Source organism: Camelus bactrianus, chromosome 11 (genome assembly GCF_048773025.1).
Source record: "Camelus bactrianus isolate YW-2024 breed Bactrian camel chromosome 11, ASM4877302v1, whole genome shotgun sequence".
Lineage (NCBI taxonomy): Eukaryota > Metazoa > Chordata > Mammalia > Artiodactyla > Camelidae > Camelus > Camelus bactrianus.
In genome coordinates this window covers 76,028,302-76,043,135 of record NC_133549.1, presented here as the reverse complement: position 1 = coordinate 76,043,135, position 14,834 = coordinate 76,028,302, and positions in this window count along the sequence as shown.

Sequence of the window (14,834 nt, the reverse complement as noted above, 5' to 3'; positions counted from 1 at the left end):
AGATTCAGACTTCGAATTGTGTCCCAGTTTCTCAATTTATTAGAAGAGTGACACTGGTCAAGGTCAAGGTCAACACCTTTGAGCCTCAGATTTTTTTTTTTTTTAACACAAAATGCCTGAGACATAATAGACCCTAGATAATGTTAGCCCTCTTCCTATATTTTTTTTTCCTCTAGAATGGGCCCTGGAGCAGAAATGTGGTAATAACTTCAGCTTGACCTCATTTCTTCATGACAAGTTGTTGAGCTCAAGTGGCCAAAGGACTTAGGATGACAACACTTTCTGCTAACATAGTCTTTCATGGTGTACAGTGGCACCCATGCATTTGCTTATTTTTGTATTCATTCATTCATTCATTCAATTTCTATGAAGTAAACTATACTGGACTCTGATACAATGGTAAGCAAAGATAGACAATCAAGTACAAGCAAGAGGATTGGCAGACATTTAGCAAATAATCATACAATATGTGTAATTACAACATGTATAATTATAAACTGCGATAAATTTGGGAAAGAAGTTATAAAATACTCCAAAGATGCGTAACACAGGGATCTGATCTTACCTAGGACATCAGAGAAGGCTTCCTGGAGGGAGTGACATATGACTTGAGGAATAAAGAATAATTAAGACTTAAAACATAATTAGATCTTTGGTAGAAAACATAGGAAAAAAGTTTCATGACCTTGGGTGGGCAAGAGTTCTGAGACATAAGACAAAAATTGTAATTGATGAAAGAAAAAAAATGATAAATGAATGTCATCAAAATTAAAAACCTTTGCTTTTTCAAAAGGCCCTGCTGAGAAAAAAAGTAAGCCACAGACTGACAAAAATATTTGAAATATATATCAGAATACATTAAGAACTCTCAAATCTCAAAACTGAGAAAATCACTTAATGTAAAAAATGGGCAAAATATTTGAAAAGACACTTCACCAAAAAAGGGATATAAGTGGCAAGTGAGCATATTAAAAGTGTTCAAAATGATTAGTCATTAAAGAAATTCAAATTAAAAGCACAAGTGCTGGTGAGAATACAGAACCACAGGAACTCTTATACCTTGCTGGTGGGAATAAAAATTGGTACACTTAGAAAAAGCTTGACAGTTTCTTACAGAGTTAAACCTATATATGGCCCAGCAATCCTACTTCTAGATAATTATACTAGAGAAACGAAAACTTATGTTCAGACGAAAACCTGTATACAAATGTTTTTTGTAGCATGGCATATAATCACCAAACCCAAATGACCTTCAAAGGATGAATGAATAAACAAACTGTGGTACAACCAACAATGAAAATATTACTCAGTGGCAAAAATGAAGAAACTGTTGATACACAGGACAGCCTGGCTGAATCCTAAATTCACTATGCCAAATAAAAGAGTCCAGTCCCCAAAGGTTACACACCGTATTAGTCCATTTGTGTGATATTCTGGAATCGTCAAAGAGAATCCATCCTGACATACATTCCTAAGAATCAGAAAAGACAAGTGTGATGGACTGTAAAAATAAAGGAGAGGTACAAAATAAGAAAAGTCAAAGGAGAACTAAAAACTAATACATGACCATTTTTAAACTTTTACTCTGTGCTGAGCACTTTACATGAATTATCTCATTTAATCCCTAGCAAGGAAATTTCAGAACTATTACAACCTATAATAAAAACAATGATTACTTGATACATAAAGAAACTGAGGCTAAGAGAAATGAAATAACTAATTTACCAAATTAAGAGCTGGTGAGTAAGGAAGCTAAAAATCTTCAAATCTTGGTATTCATGGTTGAGAGGATTGGAGAGATAGAGATGGAAGTTGGGGAGGGAGGTCCTTGCCTGAATAGAGACCAAGTTGCATATGTATTTTGTAAACTAAAGGCTGCTTTTATTTGTATTCTTATTCTTTTTTTAAAAACTTGTCACTGACCAGCATAGAAAGAAAGAGGTTTCCAGGCAGAGGAGCTGAATTCACTTTATTCTTCATACATGTAAAACATCACCTTCCATAAAACAGCCATAAAAAAGTGCAAGTTAGGACTGCCGTGAATCTTCTGTTCAGAGTGGCGGGGGTCTTTCTTCCCTTCCAACTGCAAAAATAACCACTTGAGGAAAAGCTGTCAGGTTAACTGAGCTTCCTGGCTTCAATCTGCTCAGTGTGGCCTGGGTGTTATTTACAGAGAGGTTTTGCAGATATTATAAACGCTGGCACGATTTCTTTGGAGTCCATTGGGCAGAGGAGATGTACATGCATCATCCCTTCCAGAACTGAGCCAGGGCTGAGAAGAGGGATGACTATTCACAGGGGCCCAAATTATCTTGAAAACAGCTTGCTGGAGTCCCGCGATTACGTTAATAAGATGTGCGCCATATGCTGGCTTGGGCATGCTAGTACCCTGGTCCCCCGGGTGCTGTAAGAGGGTGAGGGCACTGACCACTCAGATGGAGATGGCTCCCAAAGCCGGGGGCTGCGTGTCCGTATTTCTCTGTGTTTCTGAAAGAGAGGCTCTATTGTTACCGAGGCTGCCTGACCCCAAAGCTCCCTGTAATTTTGGAAGCAAGTGATTTCCTTTGTCACGTTAAGCAGCACCAAGGTTTTGCGAATCAATTGTGCACCTATTACAATGCAAATAGACGATGAGAAACTTCCATTTCGGGATTTGCATCTGAAGGCCAGTTTCTATGCTGGAGGATAAGATAATCAAGCCTCTGGAAATAAAACAGAGAAGGGACAGGCAAAGCTGGTTTTGGATGGGCAACCTGTCTGCTCACATGACACCCCTTTCTGCCCCTGGACACCCCCGGCATGTTGTAGCTGACCACAGAGATTCTGCCTTCCCTTGTAAGGTCAGCCTACCTTGCAGCACTGGCTCTTCAAAGGGCGTATTAGCCTCTCTGATGGAAGAGAAGGTCAGATACAAGTGGAATCTGACAATACAAAACTCTATAGTTTTTCTCATTCAGTTCTGCGTAATGATTTGTTTCTAAGAGAGGAATAGCTTCTCTACCATTTTTGCTTAGTTTTCGATCGAAATGATCACAGCAGAGTAGAGTGGTGTAATGGCCTGAATGTTTGTGTCTTCAATTAAGATATTGAAGCCCTACATCCTAATGTGATGGTATTTGGAAGTTGGACCTTTGGGAATTGATTAGGCTTAAATGAGATTGTGACAGCAGGGTTCCCATGATGGGATTTAGTGTCCTTCAAAGAGGAGGAGAGACCGACCAGAGCTCTCTTTCTCTTTGCCATGTGAGAACAGAGAGAAGGCAGGCATCCGTAAGCTAGAAAGAGGTTTCTCACCAGGAACCAAATCCCTTGGCATCTTGGTCTTGGACTTTCAGCCTCTAGAGCAATGAGAAATAAATGTTTATTGTTTAAGCATTCCGAGCTAATACAGTCATTCCTAAAGTTGCTTCTTCTAATTCATTGATTGTATTATCATTTTAGTCATTTATTCAAAGATCATATGCATTTATTGTGTGTTTACCTTGTACAAGTCATAGTGCCAGGTGGGTGCTTAGGAGGATAGAAGTAACTAAAATTTCTGGTGGCAGAGACAGACCCATTACCTAGAACAACTACTCCAGGCACTACAGGCTCTAACAGAGAGATTTGAGGTTGTGGCATAATCACAAAGGAGGTAGTGTTGTATTGTCTGTGATTTATTTGTCTATAGATGAGGCAATACATGTGAATGTAAATCGATGTCATGCACACATTAGGAGGATCAGGTAACATCTAAAGATTTCCAGTGAGGAATTCAGGTCCTAGGTGTAGTGAGTTACCTGTCCCCAGAGAGGTTCATACTCCAAAGGTATGCATTTCAACGATCAGTACATAGAATACGCCAATTCCATAATATATGTTAGAAATGATTTTTTATTATTGAAAACTTGTGGTGGTTAATATGTGTCCTTGGCTACTTGGCTAGAATAATTTGTGTGATTCCATCCACTCTGGCAGAATTGGTGAATAAGAATTTGGTGAAACAGGTATCTCATTCCCTCACACGAGTGCCCTATAACTAGAAATCTACTCGGTCCTGTGTCCCCCTAATTAATAGAAGATCCTGCCACTGAACCTTAAAAGAATAGTAGTTAATCATACTACCAAAATATTTGTTGTATTTGCCTTGGGGTGAACTTTTCATACAAAGCTTTCGTACAGTGGCTTCATGTCAAGGCTGTGCTTGACAGAGTCAGAGCTTCAGCAGGCTTGCAAGAATTGGTGATAATATTTTTATACGTCTGCTTGGCTGATAAATGTCCCTTTGGGTGGCAGTCTTTGTTCTGAAACTTGCTTTCATTGTGTATCACACAGTTGAGCTTGTGGGGAGAACAGATATAATCTCCAAACCACCTAATTTGGAGGAAATAGTTGGCCAATATTTTCCAGAGATTTTAACTATAAATGGCCAACTTTACTTAGATGAGCTCTCAACAGACGGTGTCACAGAGGAAGTGATGCCTGGGTTGGGTTTTGAAGCCTTTCTAGTTGTGCTCAAATTTTTATAGATTTGAAAATGAATCAGTCATTTCCCCAAGCCCGCTAAACTGGTGCTGTTGCCAAGAGTACCTGTTTGAAAACAAAGTGCATGTCACTGGAGTTCCAGCTCCCTCATTACTTCATTTTTGACCTCAGGAACAGTTTGCACATCTCTGAAGCTGTGTGCACGTCACCTGTGAGGCTGTTCCCACATCTGCAAAACAAGAAGCATTTTGCTTGAATGATCTATCAAGGTCCTCTGTAATTCTTTGATGGTGGGTACTGAAGCATAACTGGGTTAAATAAACATGTCTTTAAAGGAAAATAAAAGCCCATGATATGGGTAAGAAAAGAACTGGGGGTCAAAGAGGAGACTTTTCTGCATCATTCGTATCTTTGTTGAGTAGTCACTTATTGAGGGCCAGCTCGTTTACACAATTATTTAAGTGTAGTCCAGACAAGAAGACAACTGAGGAACCAGGCTGTGTATTACAGTAATATGATCAGTCCCTTTCCAACTTCAATTTCTTCATCTAAAATGGAGGCTAACCATCAACAATGGTAGGATTATTTTGAAGGGTAAGAATGTTCGTAGAGTTAACAGTCCAGTTTCTGATAAGTAACAGGCACTTAAGGAATGATAGTTATCATCATCATTATCATTAATGAAAAATGCAGAGTAAATTGTGGGGCTATACCAGGGCCAGTGGTGGCCTGGGAGGGGCAGGGAGAGTTACCTGTTCTTTGAGAGAGAGGGCGGGTTTCACTAAAGTGCCGGGAATGAGGGGTTTTTTTCCAATAAGAAAAAGGCAGCATCAGTTTCAAGATAGATTAATTATTGATGCAAAAATACAGAATTTGAAAAATGTTTGAAGAGCTCAAGCAATTCGGGTCACTAAAGTGAGGTATGAGAATCATCGGAGCAAAACCTATAAAATAGGTAAGGACCAGATCAGGAAGTAGGGAGGGTAATTCTTGTAAACTGAAGAAATTCTTGAAAACTGGTAATTCTTGAGTACCTCCACTTACCATGCAATAATTCAGGCATATTGATAGGTTATTTAATTTTCATAACACCCTTGGGAGCAAGATATTGTTATAAAACTTTACATGTTATTCTTTAGGTGATAGGGAGTCTGTGAGAGCCGGGGAGAGAGAGAGTCTGTGCAGGGGAATGGCATACATTTTGCAGTCACCAACAAAGCTGGCTTCCCTGGAGATCCTCTGAGAAATGAGGCCACAGAGGTACCTTGCAGGCCTTTTCAAACACGTGTCGAGAGACACATGGCTGGAAGCAGGCGCGTCTGTCAGCAGAAAGGCGAGGCTTGGCTGCTTCAGCTGGGGAAGGCCCTCTTGGGGAGACCTGTCATCCAGGGGCTGCTGGCTTGTTCCTCGTTCTGCCCACGTGCCTTCCCCTGCCAGATACAGGTCCCTCAAGATGTCGGCAGCACGCCCATAATTGTGGGGAGAAAATTTAGTCTGAGCTAAGTCACTGCTGTGGAACACAAGCAGCCTCGACTCAGATTCTTTCCATTAACAGCTGTCCCTGCATAGTGGACTCAGAGTTTTCCGAATAGTTTTTAAGCAGAACCTGGAGTTAAGAACCTGGGCAAAAAGTGTAGTGGCCAACCTAAGAACCTAAGTGAAAACAAAAGTATGGATAATATTCAGAATTTTGGGGTGAAGACCTGAAATTACTGAAGGGAAGAGTGTCTGGGTTCTGAAAAACGTGGTAGCTAGAATTGCTTGATGGGACTGACTAGCTGATGCCAAGAGGAAACGATCCTAGAATTGCCTTTCTCCGCCTGCCCCCAGCTGTTTGTCCCTGGCTGGAGGCTGTGGCCGTTCTCACGGGTGAATGAAGTGGTTCCATTTGAAGAATGTGGAGCTGTTAAAAAAAAAAAAAAAAAAAAAAAAGATAAGAATGAATCATAATTAGAGTTGGTCCAACATAAAAGGATTCATTTACTCTTCTCCCTTTCTTTACATTTGAGGAAACTGAAGCTCAGAAAAGTAAATTGATTTGCTCCAGGTCATGTAAGTTGATTTACTCATTGTGACCACCAAAATTATGGGATAAAGATGAGTTGGTGAATCTTAAATCCATCCTAATTTTTGTAGTTAAAATCATCCTTCCCTGTTTCCATGGTGATAAGAGAGGATCAGCTATACTCCAGGGTACTGCTGGATAGGGGTTTGGGGGAGCTAGATGGGGAGGTATGGAAAGATTCCAGGTCTTAGGAGGCCCAGGTCTTGGCAGGATGTTAGCCTAGCAGCTCTTCACTCTACTTCTGTTCTGAAAGCTGGACTGAGGTGTTCTTCTACTGTAATATACATATGAACAAGTAATATACAATTGGCCTCTACTGAAGAGCCTGCAAATTCTCTTTGATATTTTCATATTTAAAATCTGTAAACAAGTTTTTGATAAACAGGACTATCACAATCTGAGACTATATGATAGGGTGAATCCTGGTCTTTTGTTCAAAGGATGAAGAAGATTTCTAATGCAAAAAATGTCTTCCCTTAATTTTTATAAAACCATCTCTTTCTGCTGTTGCTTGTCTGCCCTGGAAACTGTAAGATGACTTCTGATTTCTAACCAAACAGACACAGTGTTTTCATAAGTTGGCAACTTTACTATTCAAAGACAACAGATATCCTGGCCACTACAGCATGATTCCGTTCCAGTGGTCTGGCCAATTAGAGTTGAAGGTGAAGATCCATCGAACTGACTTTATAGTTAATAAGAGATTCAGGAAGATGAAAGTTAAAAACCTCCCAAGTTCAGATGACTGTATCAATGTTGGAAGTGGAGACAGAAGTTTTGCTGTCATTTATTGAATACTTTCCATTCTACCAATCAGTGAGAACAATGTTAGAAGAGATCTTTGCCTTATAGGGGGACGAGCACTGACATTATTGAGCATGTAATATATAGTTTAGATGTTTGTCTTATACATATACATTATTCACTTTCATTATTCACATTAATTCATTGACATTTACAGTCACCTTATGAAGAAGTATCTTCCACATTGTAGAAGTGAGGAAACTGAAGTTCCAAGAAGTTAATACACTCAAGCAAAATCACACAGTTGGTGTCAGAGCCAGAATTAAACCCAAGTCTGTTTGACCCCAGATCGATGTTCCCACTACCTCATTTTGGAGAAGTACATATCTACCAGGGCCCAGGCAAGAACAAGCTTGGATGTCAGTGCTAGACACTGTGTACATTTGTCACCTGTTGGCAGATCCACTAGATGCAATGCGCTAATGGCTCTACCAAGGAGTCCACAAACTTCCTTTGATTCTTCATATCTGAAATCTATGACTTTGATGAATGAGGCTATCCCAATATGAGACTGTACGATAGAGATGAAAGACCTAATCTTTCTCATCTATGATTAACACCGGCAGCTGAGAATAAGATACTTAAATGGTTGCTCCAGAGTTCGTCGCATCCAGATTTGAAGCCCAAGAGGACACTGTGTTGTTTTCTGAGGTGAGGAGACCTCCAACGAGCCCTTTGGCACAGTTTTATCTGGTCACCCGTGATGTGAAAAGTTGTGCATACTCAGAGTAAATGAGATGGCAGTCCTGGATACAGTTTGAAGAATAGGATAATACACAATGTCAACTACTGTAACTCTGAAGCCTGAATATCACAGACTTTTGGCCAAATGAGGCCAGTTTCTGTTGCATATCTTACAAGGACTCCACAAGGGATACATGTACAATGGACATCTCCCTCCAAATTTAAAACTGTCTCACCTCTAGTTAACTTGACTTTTCGGACTAAATTTTCCTGTAGGACTCTTCTTGGTTTTCATCTCCCCAGAATCAGTGATCAGAGTCCCTCTCCTTACTGCTTGCCTTGGACCCTGCTACTTATAAGGTCAAAGGTTGGCTCAACCTGTGCCTGGCACATTGTGGTGACACAGCATCCCTTTCAATGAATTCATCATAAATAAGAATGGGCTTCTCCCTCTCTTTAACACATGTACTGATCATAATAAGTCTCAGATTAATAGTCTTCAGAGATGGACCATAGTATCAACACAGTCTCTTTGGGAAGGGGCAAGAGGCAAGTGGTCCTTTCATATCTTTGCTTATCTTTTTTTCTATAATCGGCTTCAACCATAATGGTGAAAGATCATAGAGGAGCTGGTTGATCACTTGGCAAAACTTTAATTTCTTTGTAATAATATCTCTACTATGCAAGAATTAATTCTTTTTAAAAATTATTAGATAGTAACCATTTCCTGGGCCACAATACTTCAAAACTACTTGTGAGTGTGGTGAAATTTAGATTAACTTAAAAGACTTGAGTTAAAAACTGACATCTGGCACTGATTTTCTGAGTGACTTTTTCAAGACATTTTTGTCCTTAGGGTCTCAGTTTCTCATCTGAAAATGAAGAGGTTGGATAAAATCAGGGCGAGAAACCAGTTGTGTGTTCCATGTCTAATGCAGACATTAGTAAGTCTTCTTTTCTTCTGAATACAGATGTAACTGCACAATTCTTCATGGCTCATCACTCAGGCAGTGATTGGTATTCAGTGAGACTTTGTGTAAGATGTAAAGTCTATGTCTCATCTCGGAATATCAGATCTCAAATATAGCTGTAATATTTTAGGAATCTTTTTCTTAGTACTGTTCTTGGCCCAGGGAAAATCGTAAAAGGGACAGTTGTCTGATTTGTTATAACTTGTAGTACTTTTCAGTTTTCAATGTTTCTTTAAGTCTGTTATCTCATTTATTTTTCACAACAAAAGTAGAAGTCAATCAGTTTTTTTTTCTCATATGTATCAGCTAGCTATGGCTGCATAACAAGCCAGCCCAGAATTAGGTGACTTAAAACAATAAGCATTTCTTATTGCTCCCTAGTGTATTGATCTGCTGCATAGTTCTGGTCTCAGCAGGAATCAGGTGTCTGTGGTCAGCTGGGAGCTGAGAGGGTGCAATCTAGTCTAGAAAGGCAATATTTCAAAGTTTGAGAAAAAACAGTCTCTCCTTCAAATAGTCTTTCACTATCCAAAAGACTAAGCTGGGCTTCTTCAGATGGCAGCAACAGGGTTCTGAGAAAAAGACACAGATAATGCCTCATGAAGTCTAGGCTCAGAAGTGGTACATTGTCATTTCTACCTCATTTTACTGACCAAGGCAAATAACAAGGCCAACCCAGATTCAACGTTTGGGAAAATAGATATAAATGTTCTGCTCAAAATTTTATATTCCCTGGTATCCCCTTCCTAACAAGGTATAAAACATTTTCATCAACCCAGAAAATTTTCCTGGGTCCCTTTTTTTAAAATTGATTTTATTTCCTTCCACCTTCCATTCCTCCAGGAAATCACATTCTGATTTTTAACACTATAAATCATTTTAGTATCTTTATTTAATAAAGAGAATCATAAATTAATACCTGCCTCTTGCTTAGCAATGTTTTTCAAAGTGATCCATACTGTTGTGTGCATATGTTCTTTTGTTCATTGGTTTTCTTTCTGAAATTTTCTTTGGATTCTAGCTATTGTTGTTCTTCTCACTCAGCATTACATCTCTAGGTGCTGGTCCCTGTGCTGTGTAAATAGTACTTATTCTGTGTACAAATGGTATGAGACAGACTATTCACTGCAGAACATTTAAAATGTATTTCAGAGCATAAAAATGGTGATTACTGGTAATTCCACTAACACAGTATTATCACAGTTAGTTTACTGTGTTTCTGTCCTGCTTTAAAAAAAATCTCTGTATATTATTTAATTATTGAAACACAATCAAGATCATGCTTTTATAGACTTACATACATTCTTCTTATTTTCTTGATATTTCACTGTGAATATTTTCCAAAATATTAAATACTTGTTCCTTCATCTGATTTTTTGCTATGCTGATATACAAATATTGTTTGTATTCCTTTTTTTCTTTTTGTCTTTCACATTCTTTCTTATGCAATAATATATATAAGTTTATTGATTTTTCTCTGTGTACACCTTTGACTGATCTCCAAAATTTTATTGGTTTCTCATTGTAAATATCTGTAATGCCAGTTTAAATTTCATTTTTGCATTTATCAAAGCATATTTCTATTCTGTGTTATATTCTTAGTTTTGTAGTATTTATATTTATTACTTTGAGGTAAAAGAATTTTTTGCATCTTTTCTGTGTTTCTGACATTTATTGATTATGTAAATATATTATAGACATTTAAAAGAATGTGTACAATCTATATCTAGGCACAAAACCTATTTATGCCTCTTCAGTCTGACTTATTAATTAAAAGACTACAACAAAGTGGTTAGGAGATAAATCCCTGGAGACAGATTGCTTGTGTTCAATATTTGGCTCGACTAATCTCAAACTGTGTAACATTAGTCCGGCTACTGAATCTTGCTTGTATTAATCCCCTCATCTGTAAGTGAAATTATAATCGTTTCTTTCTAGATGGTTGCTATAAGCAGTAAATGAACTAATAAATATGACAATACACATAATAAATATAGCAATGCCTGACATGTAGTAAAAAACCACAGATGTTAGTTTTCATTGTATTATCTTATTCAAGTCACTTATCTCTATTAATTATTTTCTGTTTTCTTTGTTAAAAATTGAGTTATAAGGGAGAAGGGTATAGCTCAGTGGTAGAGCATCTGCCCAGCAAGCACAAGGTCCTGGGTTCAATCCCCAGTAGCTCCATTAAAAATAAGTAAATAAATAAAAAACTCAATTACCCACCTCCCAAAATTAAAAAAAAATTGAGTTATAGTCAAGTTCTTCACTGTGGCTGTAACTTTATCAACTCTACCTTGTGTTTCTATGTCTTCTCATTAAATATTTTAATGTCAAATGATGTGAAACATAAATGCTCACAATTGCCATTTATATGTGTTCATTCATCCATTTGTTATTCATGTAAAGCATACTTGTTTTCCCATTTGATGCTTTTGTCTTGAGGTCTACAGTACTGATATTGCCCAGGCTGCTTTCCTTCCATTTGTAATTGCCTGGTATATATTGTCCCTCCTTTTATTCTTAGTTTTTCTGCTTCATTCCATTTTATTGTGTCTGTGATTAACATCATATATTTGGTTGAGGTTCTTTTACAAGTACAAGGGGAATTTAATTCTTTTATAATAACTGTGATAAAAGTGGTATTTTTTTCTTTTACTTTTGCTCTCTTATTTTTTACTTTCTACTTTTAGGCTTTATTTCCTCTTTCCTAGAATGTTCTACATCAAACAAGTTCTTTATACTTTTTGTCTTAAGTGACTTGAGTCTTACACATACTAATTCTGCTAAGAATAGTTACCTTTACTTTAGAAAATAACCATGTTTGAAACTTCCCTGCTCCTCTGAGGAAGGACAATATCTATTTACTATGGTATGTAATGTACATTACCACATAGTGGGAGAGCATGTTATTTCCTTCTCCCCCTTGGCCTCAATTTTTAATAAGGTGGGATTTTAAACCTGGATTATTATTGTTAATAAGAAATCATTCTTTTACTATGCATTATGTCAACTATATTCACCATACTAATATTTACATGTCAGAAATACTGATTTTTCCCATTTTATGATTCTCTACCATTTCTTTTGAACTGTTAACTTCTTAATCCATGAATATTTTAAGTTACCAGTCACTTGTAAAACATCTAGGAATAATATTTTCAGGCAGTACTTGTGGGTGTAATAGATTCCTGGTTATTAGATTTAAGATAATTATTTTTTAATCATATACTTGAATGATATAGCTCAAAAGATCATTTGGTTCAACCCACTTTTCATAGGAAGTGATTTTTTAATATCTTTTATATTTCTCAGTCTTCTCATCACTTCTAAGAATGAATATTTCATGATCTTCAAAATGTTTTGTCATTTATTTATAATTGAGTTTGTCTTCAAGCTGTCAGTGGCTTTTATCTGTTAACCAAATAAATGCCTCTTGTTCTCTCTACTTTCAGTCTTGCCCCTTCTAATCTACCTGACCACTACTCTCACTCTAATTTTTGAAAACTGGAATATGATTATGTTATTCTCCTGCCCTGATAAGTTTTTTTCAATGGTTTGTCATTTCCCTCAGGATAAATGACAATGCCAAATCTTCTGCTATTTTAAGCGTACTGTGACATGGGAGCACATTTGGGGAAAAACATAAAAATGAACTGTAATGGCTTTGATTCTTAGTTTTCTTTTCTTTCTTTCTTTTTAAAAAATTCAGCTATTTCAAAATAGACATTATTATTAAAAAACACTGGTTCTGTAATAAGCAAGTTGTTCCCCACACATACAGCAGTGGGTATGGTCATGTTAGGGAAAAAACACAGGTTATGGAGCCATACATACCCAGTTTCAGATGCTAGCTTGATTATTATTGTCTGTTGAACATTATAAAATAATATGTCAATTTTTAGTAAACAATGAGCATACAAATAGGAGAGTGAGCAATGGACACAGAGGCAAATAAAAATAATAAAAGATTTGTCACAAAGGGGCTTGAATACTAGACTTTGCAACTAGGCGAACATTAAAATGTTTTAAATAGCCCACTTGGGTCTTTATATTTGCCATTTAGAGGGTTTTCACAGATAATTACATGGGAATAACTTTGGGTGGTGCAAGACTAGTTGGCAAGCCTCCGCCACTTTGAAGGTGAGAGGCTAATGATGGCAGCGACAGAGAACTGAAAAAATGTGGATTCAATTGATACTTATGTGACAAAATTGAGAGAAGTAGGATTTAATTTTTCTCTTCATAAATTGTTTTATTTTAGCATTACATACAGAAAAGTGCACAAATCATAAATGTATAGCTTAATGGATTTCACAGAGTGAATACAGTCTTATGTAACTAACACAGAGACCAAGAATTAGAAGATTCCAGGCCCCCAGAATCATTTTCAGGCCCCCATTCAGTTACGATGCCTAAACTCAGGTTCTGAAATCAGGGATTACATTTTTCTCTTTTTGTACTTATGTGAATATAATCATACAACATGTACTATTTTGTGTCTCAATTTCTTTGGCTACAAATGATGTTTGACAAACCCGAGCATTTTGTTATGTATTGTTACAGACAGTTTCTGCTCACAGTTTCGCCTATTGCATAACTACCCCACAACGTATTTATCTGTTCTACTAATAATTTTCAGTTTGGGGCTCTTATAGAAAAGAATATTCTTATATTCTTATATATGTCTTTTGACATATATATGTATTCAGTTTTGTAAACTAGATAACAATGAATGGAATTGTTGGATCTTAAGATATGCATTTGCTTTAGTACATACAGTAAGAGCTTTCTGAAGTTTTATCAATATATACCTCTGCTCTAAAGGCTACCTCACATGGTCACCAATACTTACTTGGTGTCATCAATCTTTTTCATCTTGGCCATTCTATTCGGGGGTAAAGGTAGCAATATTTTACTGTGCTTTCAATTTTCATTTCCCTGACGACTAACGAAGTTGAACTTCTTTTCCTATGTTTATTTGCTGGTTGAATATCATCTTTGCTGAAATGCTTGTTTAGGTCTTTAACCCATTTTTCTATTGTGTGCCTTTATTTTTTTTCTTACCTCTTTCTGTATATTCTGTATAGGATCCCTTGGACAGTTGCAACATTGCAAATACCCTCTTTTTTTGGTGTGAGTTGCTTCTTCACTCTCTTGGTAGTATATTTTGATAAACAGAATTTTAATGTAGACCAATGTATCAATCATTGCCAATAAGGTTAGTGCTCTTGGTGCTTTGTTTATGCTAGGTGTTCCTGTCTTCAAGGTTTTGAAGCTCTTCTCTTATGTTTTATTCCAGAAATTATTGTTTCAGCTTCTACATTTAGATGTACAATCCTACTTGAATTGATTTGTGTGTATTGGGTTGCAGAATTTTAATATGTATAACTACTCAACCAGCATGATATATTGGAAAGACCATGCTTTCTCATTTTTCTGCAGTGACATCTTTCTCACAAATTATGGGGTCCATTTATATATAGGTTTATTTCTGGACTGTATTTTTTCTCCTCCGTTAAATGATGTGCCTATCCTTGTGTCCATATTATACTGTCTTAATTACTAGGACTTTGTACCTTAATACCTACTGTTTTAATTCTTCTAAACTTGCTCTTCAATATTTTTTTCTGATTTTTTTTTTTGCCTTTGTATTTCAATGTTAATTTGGGTATCAACTTGTCAAAACTTTCTCCCAATAGCGTGTACTCTGTATATGATTTAAAAGACCTAATATTGTAAATAACACTGTGTAATCTCCCCCAAATTGATCTATAGATTCATGCAATTCCAAACAGTATACAAATGCTATTATTGGGGAGAAGGAGAAATTGTATTGAATC